The sequence below is a fragment of the Procambarus clarkii genome, chromosome 55 (genome assembly GCF_040958095.1).
Source record: "Procambarus clarkii isolate CNS0578487 chromosome 55, FALCON_Pclarkii_2.0, whole genome shotgun sequence".
Lineage (NCBI taxonomy): Eukaryota > Metazoa > Arthropoda > Malacostraca > Decapoda > Cambaridae > Procambarus > Procambarus clarkii.
In genome coordinates this window covers 30,138,758-30,153,048 of record NC_091204.1, presented here as the reverse complement: position 1 = coordinate 30,153,048, position 14,291 = coordinate 30,138,758, and the positions used below count along the sequence as shown (strand labels likewise).

The 14,291-nt window shown below is 38.6% G+C and overlaps 1 long non-coding RNA gene across 1 annotated transcript; it reads left to right on the top strand.

The window, feature by feature from the left end:
• The first annotated feature begins 237 nt into the window (after window positions 1-237).
• LOC138352843 (uncharacterized) lies at window positions 238-9,856 on the top strand. The gene is made up of 2 exons (XR_011222916.1): window positions 238-446; window positions 8,996-9,856. It is a non-coding gene; the product is annotated as an uncharacterized lncRNA (long non-coding RNA).
• Window positions 9,857-14,291: the final 4,435 nt, after the last annotated feature.

The window sequence follows — 14,291 nt, the reverse complement described above, 5'->3', positions numbered from 1 at the left end:
GACGACGACCCGTGAGATAACACTGCCGCTCCTCAACTGATAACAATGTCGCCGCGCAATCACTACCAACAAGATAACAACTCTGATAAGAAGAACTGCAGCTACCATCAAGAAGAAGATAACACTGCCGCTCCTCAACTGATAGCAATGTCGCCACTTAATCACCAACAACAAGATAACAACTCTGATAAGAACTGCAGCTACCATCATGAAGAAGATAACACTGATGCTCCTCACTGTCTTAGAGACGGTCACCTGTGTCCACAATACCCGCCAAATTATCCCTCTCACAGTACTCTCAGGACACTTATGGCAGTGTAAGTGTGTGGTGAGGCCACACCACTGAAGACATTGAGGATATACCACGAGGGAGAGACAAAACTGTTGAAGGAAGGAGTCACTGGCTCCACCTGACCACCTTGTTCCTCGCACTCTCATCATCCTCCGTAAGTACTGGAGTACTTTCTGTTCAACCATTGTCTTACATAGGCCTATACAATTCTTGGGGTGTGGACACAGGTCTATGGAATTGTTAGGGTGAATTATATGCCTATGGCATTGTTGGGGTGAGAACATTATCCTATAGAATAATAATAATAATAATAATAATGTTTATTCAAAATAATGTGTGTGTACAAAGAACGTAAGAGCAATGTACAATTGAAGGGACAGGAGTTACACATACTGCTACTAATGACGCCACTATTACACAAACTATCTTGAGTAAAACTTAAAATATTATAGATTTTTTTAACTAATTAGATGTAAGGGGGGGGGGAGGGGTATATATACACACAAGTTATATATATATATATATATATATATTTATATATATATATATATATATATATATATATATATATATATATATATATATAATATATATATATATATATATATATATATATATATATATATATATATATATATATATATATATATATATATATATATATATATATATAACTTTAGAACACTTTCCCACCAGGAGACTCGAACCCTAGCCAGCACAGAAGCCTTCCAGCAACTGGCATAACAGGTACGCCTTAACCCTCTCCACCACCCGCTCAGACCCTTAAAAGAGATGGTAATTTCGGAGTATTTAAATACCCCAAAGATTAACACCTCCCAAGAGCACCAGAATTATATAGAAGTGGGAAAGTGTTCTAAAGTTGTATACTTAACTCTCGTGTTTAGGAGAGTTGTGCCTTAAGCAGAGACACTGTGTCTTCCCATATTAACAGGGACTTGATGAAATTAACGTCTAAATGACCCCTCACTTGCTCTGGTGCTCTTGGGAGGTGTTGATCTTTGGGGTATTTAAATACTCCGAAATTACCATCTCTTTTAAGGGTCTGAGCGGGTGGTGGAGAGGGTTAAGGCGTACCTGTTATGCCAGTTGCTGGAAGGCTTCTGTGCTGGCTAGGGTTCGAGTCTCCTGGTGGGAAAGTGTTCTAAAGTTGTATACTTAACTCTCGTGTTTAGGAGAGTTGTGCCATATATATATATATATATATATGTCGTACCTAGTAGCCAGAACGCACTTCTCAGCCTACTATGCAAGGCCCGATTTACCTAATCGAAAAAAAGAAGGCTGTTTTTGATAAGGAGTTCGGAAGTCTTCTTGGTTTTGTAGAATATTATCAGGTTTATGTTTTGATTCGGAGTAGTGCTTTTTACTCCTTTACGGATTATTTCTTTATTTCTTTATTTTATTTTGAAAGAAATAATCCGTAAAGGAGTAAAAAGCACTACTCCGAATCAAAACATAAACCTGATAATATTCTACAAAACCAAGAAGACTTCCGAACTCCTTATCAAAAACAGCCCGAAGCCGACGTAGAACCCTCTACAGCAGTCAAGCGTTGTATACATGTACACTTGCCCCCACGAAGGATGTAACCTTCAATGTAAGTATATAGGTATAGGTATGACGTCGACCAAGCTGACGAGGCGTTTGACATGCCATCTTCAATCCGGTGCCCCCAGGAATCACATGAGACAAGCCATTGACATTACTCTAACCAGAGAAATGTTGAACAAGAATACCTGCATAATAGACAAAACCCAAGATGCAAGAAGATTACAAATTCTTGAGGCAATTCACATAAGAATAGAGCGACCTACCATGAACACCCAAATCACGGAACTATTTACTCTACCCACCATGAGAGTAAGGACAAGACAAGAACATATCGATGCCAACACAGAAGACAATGTCCAACATAATAGGCCAATTACACTGGATTAATCTTTGTGTTTAGATAGGAGCTGCCTCGTATGGGCCAATAAGCCTTCTGCAGCCTCTATGTTTCACCTCACATTTATCCCTTATGTATCCCCCCATGTTTTCACCTTTATTGTATTATCACCTGACCCAGTGCGGGTATAAAATCAACTAGTATTGTAAGATCTGTTCACTTGAGAATGAACCATGGAGGTTCGAAACGTTGTGCAAATTATATAAATAAGTGTAATACACTCTATAGTAAATCACTTCTTTTCTTCACCTCAAAAGTACGAAAATGAGTTTTGGAGAACTCCTATTTCAATTAAGCCCTGATGCTAAGAAAATAGTTAGAGGAATAGAAGCCCTAAACCAGAAAATAATAAACACAGAATATGCGGTCATATTCAATGAAACATGTTTGAAAAAAAACCTGCTGCCACATATATATATGCCCCCACGAAGGAAGGAGTAAAAAGCACTACTCCGAATCAAAACATAAACCTGATAATATTCTACAAAACCAAGAAGACTTCCGAACTCCTTATCAAAAACAGCCCGAAGCCGACGTAGAACCCTCTACAGCAGTCAAGCGTTGTATACATGTATACAACGCTTATATATATATATATATATATATATATATATATATATATATATATATATATATATATATATATATATATATATATATATATATATATATAAATATATATATATATACATATATATATATATATATATATATATATATATATATATATATATATATATATATATATATATATATATATATATATTAGTATATTTTGGTAGCAGTCTTTCCTGTAGACATATATTATTAAATATGACCGAAAAAGTAAGATTAATAATTCTAACACGAATTTTCTCAATCTTTCGTACATTACGCTTCACTGTTGGAGGTAAATCAAAAATCACTTCTCCAAAATTCATTTTTTATTTCTAGTCTGACGCGACACGTGCGCGTTTCGTAAAACTTATTACATTTTCAAAGACTTCACAAATACACAACTGATTAGAACTTGCGTTTCTCTGATTTTATATCTACATTTGAGTGAGGTGGGAAGGGTGATGTGGCATTAACACAAGACAGAACAATAGGGAATATTAATAGGGTATTAAAAGTATCAACACAAGACAGAACAGAAACAATGGGTATTGAATAGAAGTGTTTGTAGAAAGCCTATTGGTCCATATTTCTTGATGCTTCTATATTGGAGCGGAGTCTTGAGGTGGGTAGAATATAGTTGTGCAATAATTGGCTGTTGATTGCTGGTGTTGACTTCTTGATGTGTAGTGCCTCGCAAACGTCAAGCCGCCTGCTATCGCTGTATCTATCGATGATTTCTGTGTTGTTTACTAGGATTTCTAGTAAACAATCCTAGAAATCCTAGTAAACAACACAGAAATCATCGATAGATACAGCGATAGCAGGCGGCTTGACGTTTGCGAGGCACTACACATCAAGAAGTCAACACCAGCAATCAACAGCCAATTATTGCACAACTATATTCTACCCACCTCAAGACTCCGCTCCAATATAGAAGCATCAAGAAATATGGACCAATAGGCTTTCTACAAACACTTCTATTCAATACCCATTGTTTCTGTTCTGTCTTGTGTTGATACTTTTAATACCCTATTAATATCCCCTATTGTTCTGTCTTGTGTTAATGCCACATCACCCTTCCCACCTCACTCAAATGTAGATATAAAATCAGAGAAACGCAAGTTCTAATCAGTTGTGTATTTGTGAAGTCTTTGAAAATGTAATAAGTTTTACGAAACGCGCCCGTGTCGCGTCAGACTAGAAATAAAAAATGAATTTTGGAGAAGTGATTTTTTATTTACCTCCAACAGTGAAGCGTAATGTACGAAAGATTGAGAAAATTCATGTTAGAATTATTAATCTTACTTTTTCGGTCATATTTAATAATATATATATATATATATATATATATATATATATATATATATATATATATATATATATATATATATTCGTAAAACTTATTACATTTTCAAAGACTTTAGTTCACAAATACACAACTGAATAGAACTTACGCATCTCCGATTTTATATCTACATTTGAGTGAGGTGGAAGGGGTGATGTGGCATTAACATAAGACAGAACAAGATGTGGCATTAATAGGGTATTAATTTCATCAACACAAGACAGAACAAGAAGTGGTATTAATAGGGTATTAATTTCATCAACACAAGACAGAACACGAAACAATGGATATTGAATAGAAGTGTTTGTAGAAGGCCTATTGGTCCATATTTCTTGATGCTTCTATATTGGAGCGGAGTCTTGAGGTGGGTAGAATATAGTTGTGCAATAATTGGCTGTTGATTGCTGGTGTTGACTTCTTGATGTGTAGTGCCTCGCAAACGTCAAGCCGCCTGCTATCGCTGTATCTATCGATGATTTCTGTGTTGTTTACTAGGGTTTCTCTGGCGATGGTTTGGTTGTGGGAAGAGATTATATGTTCCTTAATGGAGCCCTGTTGCTTATGCATCGTTAAACGCCTAGAAAGAGATGTTGTTGTCTTGCCTATATACTGGGTTTTTTGGAGCTTACAGTCCCCAAGAGGGCATTTGAAGGCATAGACGACGTTAGTCTCTTTTAAAGCGTTCTGTTTTGTGTCTGGAGAGTTTCTCATGAGTAGGCTGGCCGTTTTTCTGGTTTTATAGTAAATCGTCAGTTGTATCCTCTGATTTTTGTCTGTAGGGATAACGTTTCTATTAACAATATCTTTCAGGACCCTTTCCTCCGTTTTATGAGCTGTGGAAAAGAAGTTCCTGTAAAATAGTCTAATAGGGGGTATAGATGTTGTGTTAGTTGTCTCTTCAGAGGTTGCATGGCTTTTCACTTTCCTTCTTATGATGTCTTCGACGAAACCATTGGAGAAACCGTTATTGACTAGGACCTGCCTTACCCTACAGAGTTCTTCGTCGAATTGCTTCCATTCTGAGCTGTGGCTGAGAGCACGGTCGACATATGCGTTAACAACACTCCTCTTGTACCTGTCTGGGCAGTCGTTGTTGGCATTTAGGCACATTCCTATGTTTGTTTCCTTAGTGCAGACTGCAGTGTGGAAACCTCCGCCCTTTTCCATGACTGTTACATCTAGAAAGGGCAGCTTCCCATCCTTTTCCATCTCGTAAGTGAAACGCAGCACGGAACTCTGCTCAAATGCCTCCTTCAGCTCCTGCAGATGTCTGACATCAGGTACCTGTGTAAAAATGTCGTCAACATACCTGCAGTATATGGCCGGTTTCAAGTTCATGTCGACTAAGACTTTTTGCTCGATGGTACCCATGTAGAAGTTTGCAAACAGGACACCTAGGGGAGAACCCATGGCGACCCCATCTACTTGCTTATACATGTGCCCATCCGGGCTCAAGAAGGGTGCCTCTTTAGTACAAGCTTGGAGTAGTTTCCTCAGAATATTTTCTGGTATGTCAAGAGGAGTACAGGCTGGATCACGATACACTCTGTCGGCTATCATTCCGATTGTCTCGTCCACAGGTACGTTGGTAAACAGCGATTCTACGTCCAACGAGGCTCTTATCCCTGTGGCCCGTGTGCCCCGCAGTAAGTCAACAAATTCCTTTGGAGACTTCAGGCTGAAGGCACAAGGAACATAAGGAGTCAGCAGGCCGTTGAGTCGCTTCGCCAGTCTGTACGTGGGTGTGGGTATCTGGCTAATGATTGGCCGAAGTGGGTTTCCAGGCTTGTGTGTCTAGACATTTCCATACGCATATCCAGGTTTATATTCCCCAATGATCTTTGGCAGGTGGAGTCCGGATTTCTTGGCGTTCACAGTTTCGATCAGTTTGTTGACCTTTGCTTTTAATTCGGCTGTAGTGTCCTTCATTACCCTTTGGAACTTAGTTTGGTCAGAGAGTATGATGTTCATTTTCGCCAGATATTCGTCTTTTTTAAGAATGACATATATTGGCGACTTGTCACCTCTCCTGACAACTATCTCCTTGTTCTCACGAAGGCTTTTAGCTGCCGCTTTAAGCTCGGGGGACAGTATGGTGCTTCTGTAATTGCCTCGATTCTTTCCTCCTTCTGCAATAAGTTCTGCTTGTAAGGTATCTTTTGTAGTGACCTTCTTTTGTGTCTCGAGGTCGAATATGTCGTCCAACAGAATTTCCAACTCTACTTTCCGGGCCATCTCACTCGGTCTGGACATAACATGACAGTTTATGCCCAGATTTAGGAGAGTGACTTGGTCCTCAGTGAGGTTAATTCCTGCAAGGTTCAGGAAGCCATCTCTTGGTCGTGGAATTGCCATAGGTCCTCCATATAATGTTGTTAGTTTCTTGATAATCCTTGTTTCAGTGCTGAGGTGATGTTGGTCTGTGAGGATGTCGAGGTGTTGTTCAATGCGGGTACGGATACTTTCGTCGATGTTGCTATTTCTCCACTCGTTTGTAGCATGAAGTAGTTGCGTTTTGTTGTCTTTGATTTCATTCTCTGCCTTGTATATCTGATCACGAATCAGATCCTGGCGATATTTTATCGTGAAGGCTTGATTCCTTGCTGCTGGGTCGTGCGCTTTAATATTAGTATATTTTGGTAGCAGTCTTTCCTGTAGACATATATTATTAAATATGACCGAAAAAGTAAGATTAATAATTCTAACACGAATTTTCTCAATCTTTCGTACATTTCTTTTCACTGTTGGAGGTAAATCAAAAATCAATTCTCCAAAATTCATTTTTATTTCTAGTCTGACGCGACACGAGCGCGTTTCGTAAAACTTATCACATTTTCAAAGACTTTAGTTCACAAATACACAACTGAATAGAACTTACGCATCTCCGATTTTATATCTACATTTGAGTGAGGTGGAAGGGGTGATGTGGCATTAACACAAGACAGAACAAGATGTGGCATTAATAGGGTATTAATTTCATCAACACAAGACAGAACAAGAAGTGGTATTAATAGGGTATTAATTTCATCAACACAAGACAGAACACGAAACAATGGATATTGAATAGAAGTGTTTGAAGAAGGCCTATTGGTTCATATTTCTTGATGCTTCTATATTGGAGCGGAGTCTTGAGGTGGGTAGAATATAGTTGTGCAATAATTGGCTGTTGATTGCTGGTGTTGACTTCTTGATGTGTAGTGCCTCGCAAACGTCAAGCCGCCTGCTATCGCTGTATCTATCGATGATTTCTGTGTTGTTTACTAGGATTTCTCTGGCGATGGTTTGGTTGTGGGAAGAGATTATATGTTCCTTAATGGAGCCCTGTTGCTTATGCATCGTTAAACGCCTAGAAAGAGATGTTGTTGTCTTGCCTATATACTGGGTTTTTTGGAGCTTACAGTCCCCAAGAGGGCATTTGAAGGCATAGACGACGTTAGTCTCTTTTAAAGCGTTCTGTTTTGTGTCTGGAGAGTTTCTCATGAGTAGGCTGTCCGTTTTTCTGGTTTTATAGTAAATCGTCAGTTGTATCCTCTGATTTTTGTCTGTAGGGATAACGTTTTTATTAACAATATCTTTCAGGACCCTTTCCTCCGTTTTATGAGCTGTGGAAAAGAAGTTCCTGTAAAATAGTCTAATAGGGGGTATAGGTGTTGTGTTAGTTGTCTCTTCAGAGGTTGCATGGCTTTTCACTTTCCTTCTTATGATGTCTTCGACGAAACCATTGGAGAAACCGTTATTGACTAGGACCTGTGTATCACGAAAATAAACACATGATTAAAAATGTGACAATGTCAGACCACGGAGGAAAAATGAAACAGGAATTTCCTTAAGTATTTTCGAATATTAATACATCTTCACTCATACATCAATATATTTGCACTCCTTCTGAAGATGTATTAATATACGTAAGTACTTAAGGAAATTCCTGTTTCATTTTTCCTCCGTGGTCTGACATTGTCATATATATATATATATATATATATATATATATATATATATATATATATATATATATATATATATATATATATATATATATATATATGAATATATTTTCATTCGCATATAGTCCTGGGGACCATTCAGGCTTGTTCGCATATATATATATATATATATATATATATATATATATATATATATATATATATATATATATATATATATATATATATATATATATATATATATATATCCCTTCCCCTTTTAATTTACTTGCGTTACGGATCACATCCCTTGAAAGCCACTACTGGCTTGGGGCCGGATACCCTTCCTCTAACAACATCAGAGTACGAACCCAGTTGCGACCCGAGAGGGCCGTAACAGCTGCCCAGAGACATTTTCGTGGGCTGTGTGGAACGCCCTGACCAGGCTCCGTCAGAGGGAGGAGCGCCCTCGACTAAACAATCTATGGTAAGCACGATTTAAGCCAGTTTATAGTGATTGCTTGTAGTTGGTCGTGTGCCCAGCGACAGTGGCAATGTTTATTGATAAGTTAGACATGTTTTAATAAGGCAGAAAGCCTGAAATAAGATAGTGGAGAGGGAGGAACACAGAGCGACATCCGTCTCCTCTGAGCGCTGGCAGGCAACTGAGGGAGCCCGGCTCCTGACGGCGGAGGACCCTCCCAGTGGAGCCCGCCAGGCGAGGTGGAGCATGGACCCGCCCAACTGGGGGAGTCCACTCTCACAGTATGTAGAGGACAGATAGAGGTTGGAGGAAAACATATTGTGTGATTATTTTTGTTTATGTGTTAAAGGGAAAACATTTTTATTGGAGTGTCGATGGGTTGCAGGTTTGTCTTTGGGGAAGAAGTTGCTGAGAACTTCGAAGCCAGCACAGATGAAGTAGTTGATGAGACTCCAAGGTAGTGGAGGAAAGGACCTCAAGCTGTGAGGAGAAGCAGTGAAGAGGAGTGTCACGTGCTTCTGTAGAGGTGGTGAAGCACCATAGTTGCTCGAGGGAACTTCATGGTGTAGCAGCCAAGAGAGCTGTGGAGGACCCTAGCAGAAGGGTGAAGCACCGTAGTTGCTCAAGGAAACTTCATGGTAGCAGCCTGGAGGAGCTGCAGAGGATCCTGGTAATGAAGCCTGGGAAGAACCTAAAGATATCAGGGTAGTGAACTTCCAGAGGTGGAAGGGAAGTTCTGGTGGATTACTTGTAGGGAGTTGATTGTGTTTGGTTGTCATTAGCGTGCAAGACGCAGTGAGAGGTGAGTGATTGTTGGCATTCTTATGTCAAGGAGTGTTTTATACTGAAGTTTAGAGTTACAGTCGTAGGCTGGATTACCTACAGATGTATGCGTTCTAGGACTGATAGAGTGATCGATTGATCATTGTTGTGTATCAAGGAACATTTATACTGATATATGTTATTGCATTCACATGCTGATTTTCTTTGTACACGTTTATAGATATATACATATATATATTCTCTTGCTGATATTGCAACAGTGTATGTAGACTTGATCTACGTGAGGAGGTTGATAGTATCAGGTGGTGAATCAGAAGATAGGATACCACTTGGTAAACTGATAATAGAGTTCTGATGGTTTTGGAGAGCAACCTGATTGTAATAGTATAGAGTATAGGATTTATTATTATTATATGTGTGTATGTATTGTGTATGTGCTTTGTCCAGTAAATGTATTCCAATTTGCTGGTGTTTGCCCTTGTCCTAGTGAGGCTTCCCAGGAAATAGTAAAGGAAGAGAGAGAGAGAGAGAAAGAACCAAGAACCACTGCTGTGGACAGGGTAGGATGGAAGATTAGTAAGTTAAAGGGGATTGAGGAGATCATATCACATAAGGAGAGAGAGGGGAGTCACAGCGGCTCGAGTGGGTGTGTGCACGTGACAACGAGGCTGATTGTTGGAGCCGCATCCCCTAAACGTGTGACGTTGAGCCCCTCTCCAAGAGCCAGAAGCGCCAAGGGTGATCTCCTAGTGAAGTAAAAGCACTCTGCCGAGTTGTGGGTTGGGTTGTCCATAAAGGAGGAACACAACGACAACACCAACCAACACACAACACTATAAGAATATATATATACAATACAATACAATACAATACAATTTTATTTAGGTAAGGTACATACATACTATAAATATTTACAAGGATTGTTTGACTTATAGGTATAGCTAGTACATACAATGCCTAAAGCCACTATTACGCAAAGCGTTTCGGGCATGATAAACTTAAATGACAAGCTTAATACTAATTGAGCATAATGAGTAGAATGAAAACAAGAAATGAAAACATAGATGAAAAAGCAGCACAAATACAATTATGTCGACAAACAGCGCTCTTTAAAGAAAAAAAACAGACATTGGTTGACAATAGAAGGGTAAGGTAGGTTACAGGGAATTTATTAGGTATAGCTTCGCTTTTAACTTAAACTGGTTGAGAGAGGTACAGTCTTTAACATGGTTGGGAAGGTCATTCCACATTCTGGGCCCCTTGATTTGTAGAGCATTTCTAGTTTGATTAAGTCGTACTCTAGGAATATCAAAACTGTATTTATTTCTGGTGTGATGCTCATGGGTTCTGATACAACCTTCTATGAAGCTTTTGAGATCAGGATTGGCATTATAGTTTAGCGTTTTATATATGTATAATACACATGAGAGAATGTGCAGTGACTTAATGTCTAACATATTCAGAGATTTAAGTAGGGGTACCGAGTGATGTCTGGGGACAGAATTGGATATTGTCCTAATAGCAGCTTTGTGTTGAGTAATTAGAGGACGTAAGTGATTTTGGGTAGTAGAGCCCCAAGCACAAATACCATAGTTGAGATATGGATAGATAAGGGAGTAATAGAGAGTCACCAGGGCAGGGCGTGGTACATAATATCTGATCTTAGAAAGAATGCCCACAGTTTTTGAAACTTTTTTTGATATGTTTAGAATGTGTCCCTGGAAATTAAGCTTGTGGTCAATGAGAATGCCAAGGAATTTGCCATCTAATTTGTTACAAATTTGGGTATTGTTTATTTTGAGATTTATTTGATTAGAGGATTTATTGCCAAACAGAATATAAAAGGTTTTGTCAATGTTAAGGGTGAGTTTGTTGGCAGTTAGCCACAGATGGACTTTATTTAGCTCAGTATTTACTGTGGCATTTAGAGCAAGGGGATCAGGACTGGACTGGATATATATATATATATATATATATATATATATATATATATATATATATATATATATATATATATATATATATATATATATATATATATATATATATATACATATATATATATATATATATATATATATATACATATATATATATATATATATATATATATATATATATATATATATATATATATATTAGTATATTTTGGTAGCAGTCTTTCCTGTAGACATATATTATTAAATATGATGTGGCCCTCGTAGCCTGGTAGATAGCGCGCAGGACTCGTAATTCTGTGGCGCGGGTTCGATTCCCGTACGAGGCAGAAACAAATGGGCAAAGTTTCTTTCACCCTGAATGCCCCTGTTACCTAGTAGTAAATAGGTAAATAGGACGTTGGTAAAAAGGGATTCAACGTCCAGGGAAGCGATGATTCCATTGGGCTGGGTAGATTTGATCAATTCTAGGAAATCTGCTGATGATTGTAGACTGCTGCTGATGATTGTAGACATACACTCCAAGTAAGTTTAGTCTACAATCATCAGCAGATTTCCTAGAATTGATCAAATCTACCCAGCCCGATGGAATCATCGCTTCCCTGGACGTTGAATCCCTTTTTACCAACGTCCCAGTCGACACAACCACAGGAATGATACTGGACAGAGTATACAGAGACGAGAGCACCCCCAAATTAGACATACCTGAGCCACACTTGAAAAGTCTTCTCGAAGCATGTACAAAGGAAGCCCCTTTCATCAGTCCACAAGGAGACATGTATTTACAAATAGACGGAGTAGCAATGGGCTCCCCCTTAGGAGTTTTATTTGCTAATTTTTATATGGGAACCATCGAAGATAGGGTCTTCAGTAGCAGACAAAAACCAACTGTATACTGCCGTTATGTAGATGACATATTCGTAATAGTAAAAGACTCAGATGAACTAATTGACCTAAAAAGACACCTAGAGAGAGAGTCAGTACTCCGATTTACACATGAAAATAGTGAAAATAACAGTCTGCCATTCTTGGATGTACTAATAACAAAAACAGGAACCTCTTTAAGCACCAACGTATATACCAAGCCCACCAACATAGGATTATGCCTGAACGGTAGAAGTGAGTGCCCCCAAAGATACAAAGCCAGTGTTCTCAATGCTTATATTCGTCGAGCGCTTACCCACTGCTCTGAATGGAGCAACGTGAGTAGAGAGTTTGAAAGAGTAACTCAGGTATTGGTGAACAACGGATATAGCAACGCGGAAATAAACGCTGCTATAAGAAGACACTTGGACCGTTGGTATAATTCAGAACCTAGAACAGAAACCACAACACCCCCAATAAAATTATATTACAAATCAACCATGCACAGTGAACATATAAAAGAGGAAAGAATAATGAAAGAAATAATCCGTAAAGGAGTAAAAAGCACTACTCCTAACCAAAACATAAACCTGATAATATTCTACAAAACCAAGAAGACTTCCGAACTCCTTATCAAAAACAGCCCGAAGCCGACGGAGAACCCTCTACAGCAGTCAAGCGTTGTATACATGTACACTTGCCCCCACGAAGGATGTAACCTTCAATGTAAGTACATAGGTATGACGTCGACCAAGCTGACGAGGCGTTTGACATGCCATCTTCAATCTGGTGCCCCTAGGAATCACATGAGACAAGCCCATGACATTACTCTAACAAGAGAAATGTTGAACAAGAATACTTGCATAATAGACAAAACCCAAGATTCAAGAAGATTACAAATTCTTGAGGCAATTCACATAAGAATAGAGCGACCTACCATGAACACCCAAATCACGGAACTATTTACTCTACCCACCATGAGAGTAAGGACAAGACAAGAACATATCGATGCCAACACAGAAGACAATGTCCAACATAACAGGCCAATTACACTGGATTAATCTTTGTGTTTAGATAGATGCCTCGTATGGGCCAATAAGCCTTCTGCAGCCCCTATGTTTATCCCTTATGTATCCCCCCATGTTTTCACCTTCATTGTATTATCACCTGACCTAATGCGGGTATAAAATCAACTAGTATTGTAAGATCTGTTCACTTGAGAATGAACCATGGAGGTTCGAAACGTCGTGTAAATTATACAAATAAGTGTAATACACTCTATAGTAAATCACTTCTTTTCTTCACCTTAAAAGTACGAAAATGAGTTTTGGAGAACTCCTATTTCAATTAAGCCCTGATGCTAAGAAAATAGTTAGAGGGATAGAAGCCCTAAACCAGAAAATAATAAATACAGAATATGCGGTCATATTCAATGAAACATGTTTGAAAGAAAACCTGCTGCCAGTATACACCAATATAAACCCACATGACCCAGCAGTCCGCAATACAGAGTTTACCTATAGGTATAGGCAAGAGCTCATTCGGCATCAACTAAACAAGAAAAAGGAAGCCCTCCAAACCTTTATAGAGCAGGCGGAGCATCTGTTAAACAAATGGACCCAGTACGACATCCCTATCCAACTCAAGCAAACCATCAACAGTGAACTATTTAACCTGAAACAACAACATAAAACTCTTGTAGAAACAAAGACACTCCGTCAACCACAGGGCTTCTATCCCTCTAACTATTTTCTTAGCATCAGGGCTTAATTGGAATAGGAGTTCTCCAAAACTCATTTTCGTACTTTTAAGGTGAAGAAAAGAAGTGATTTACTATAGAGTGTATTACACTTATTTGTATAATTTGTACGACGTTTCGAACCTCCATGGTTCATTCTCAAGTGAACAATCTTACAATACTAGTTGATTTTATACCCGCATTAGGTCAGGTGATAATACAATGAAGGTGAAAAACATGGGGGGATACATAAGGGATAAACATAGGGGCTGCAGAAGGCTAATTGGCCCATACGAGGCATCTCCTATCTAAACACAAAGATTAATCCAGTGTAATTGGCAATTACACTGGATTAATCC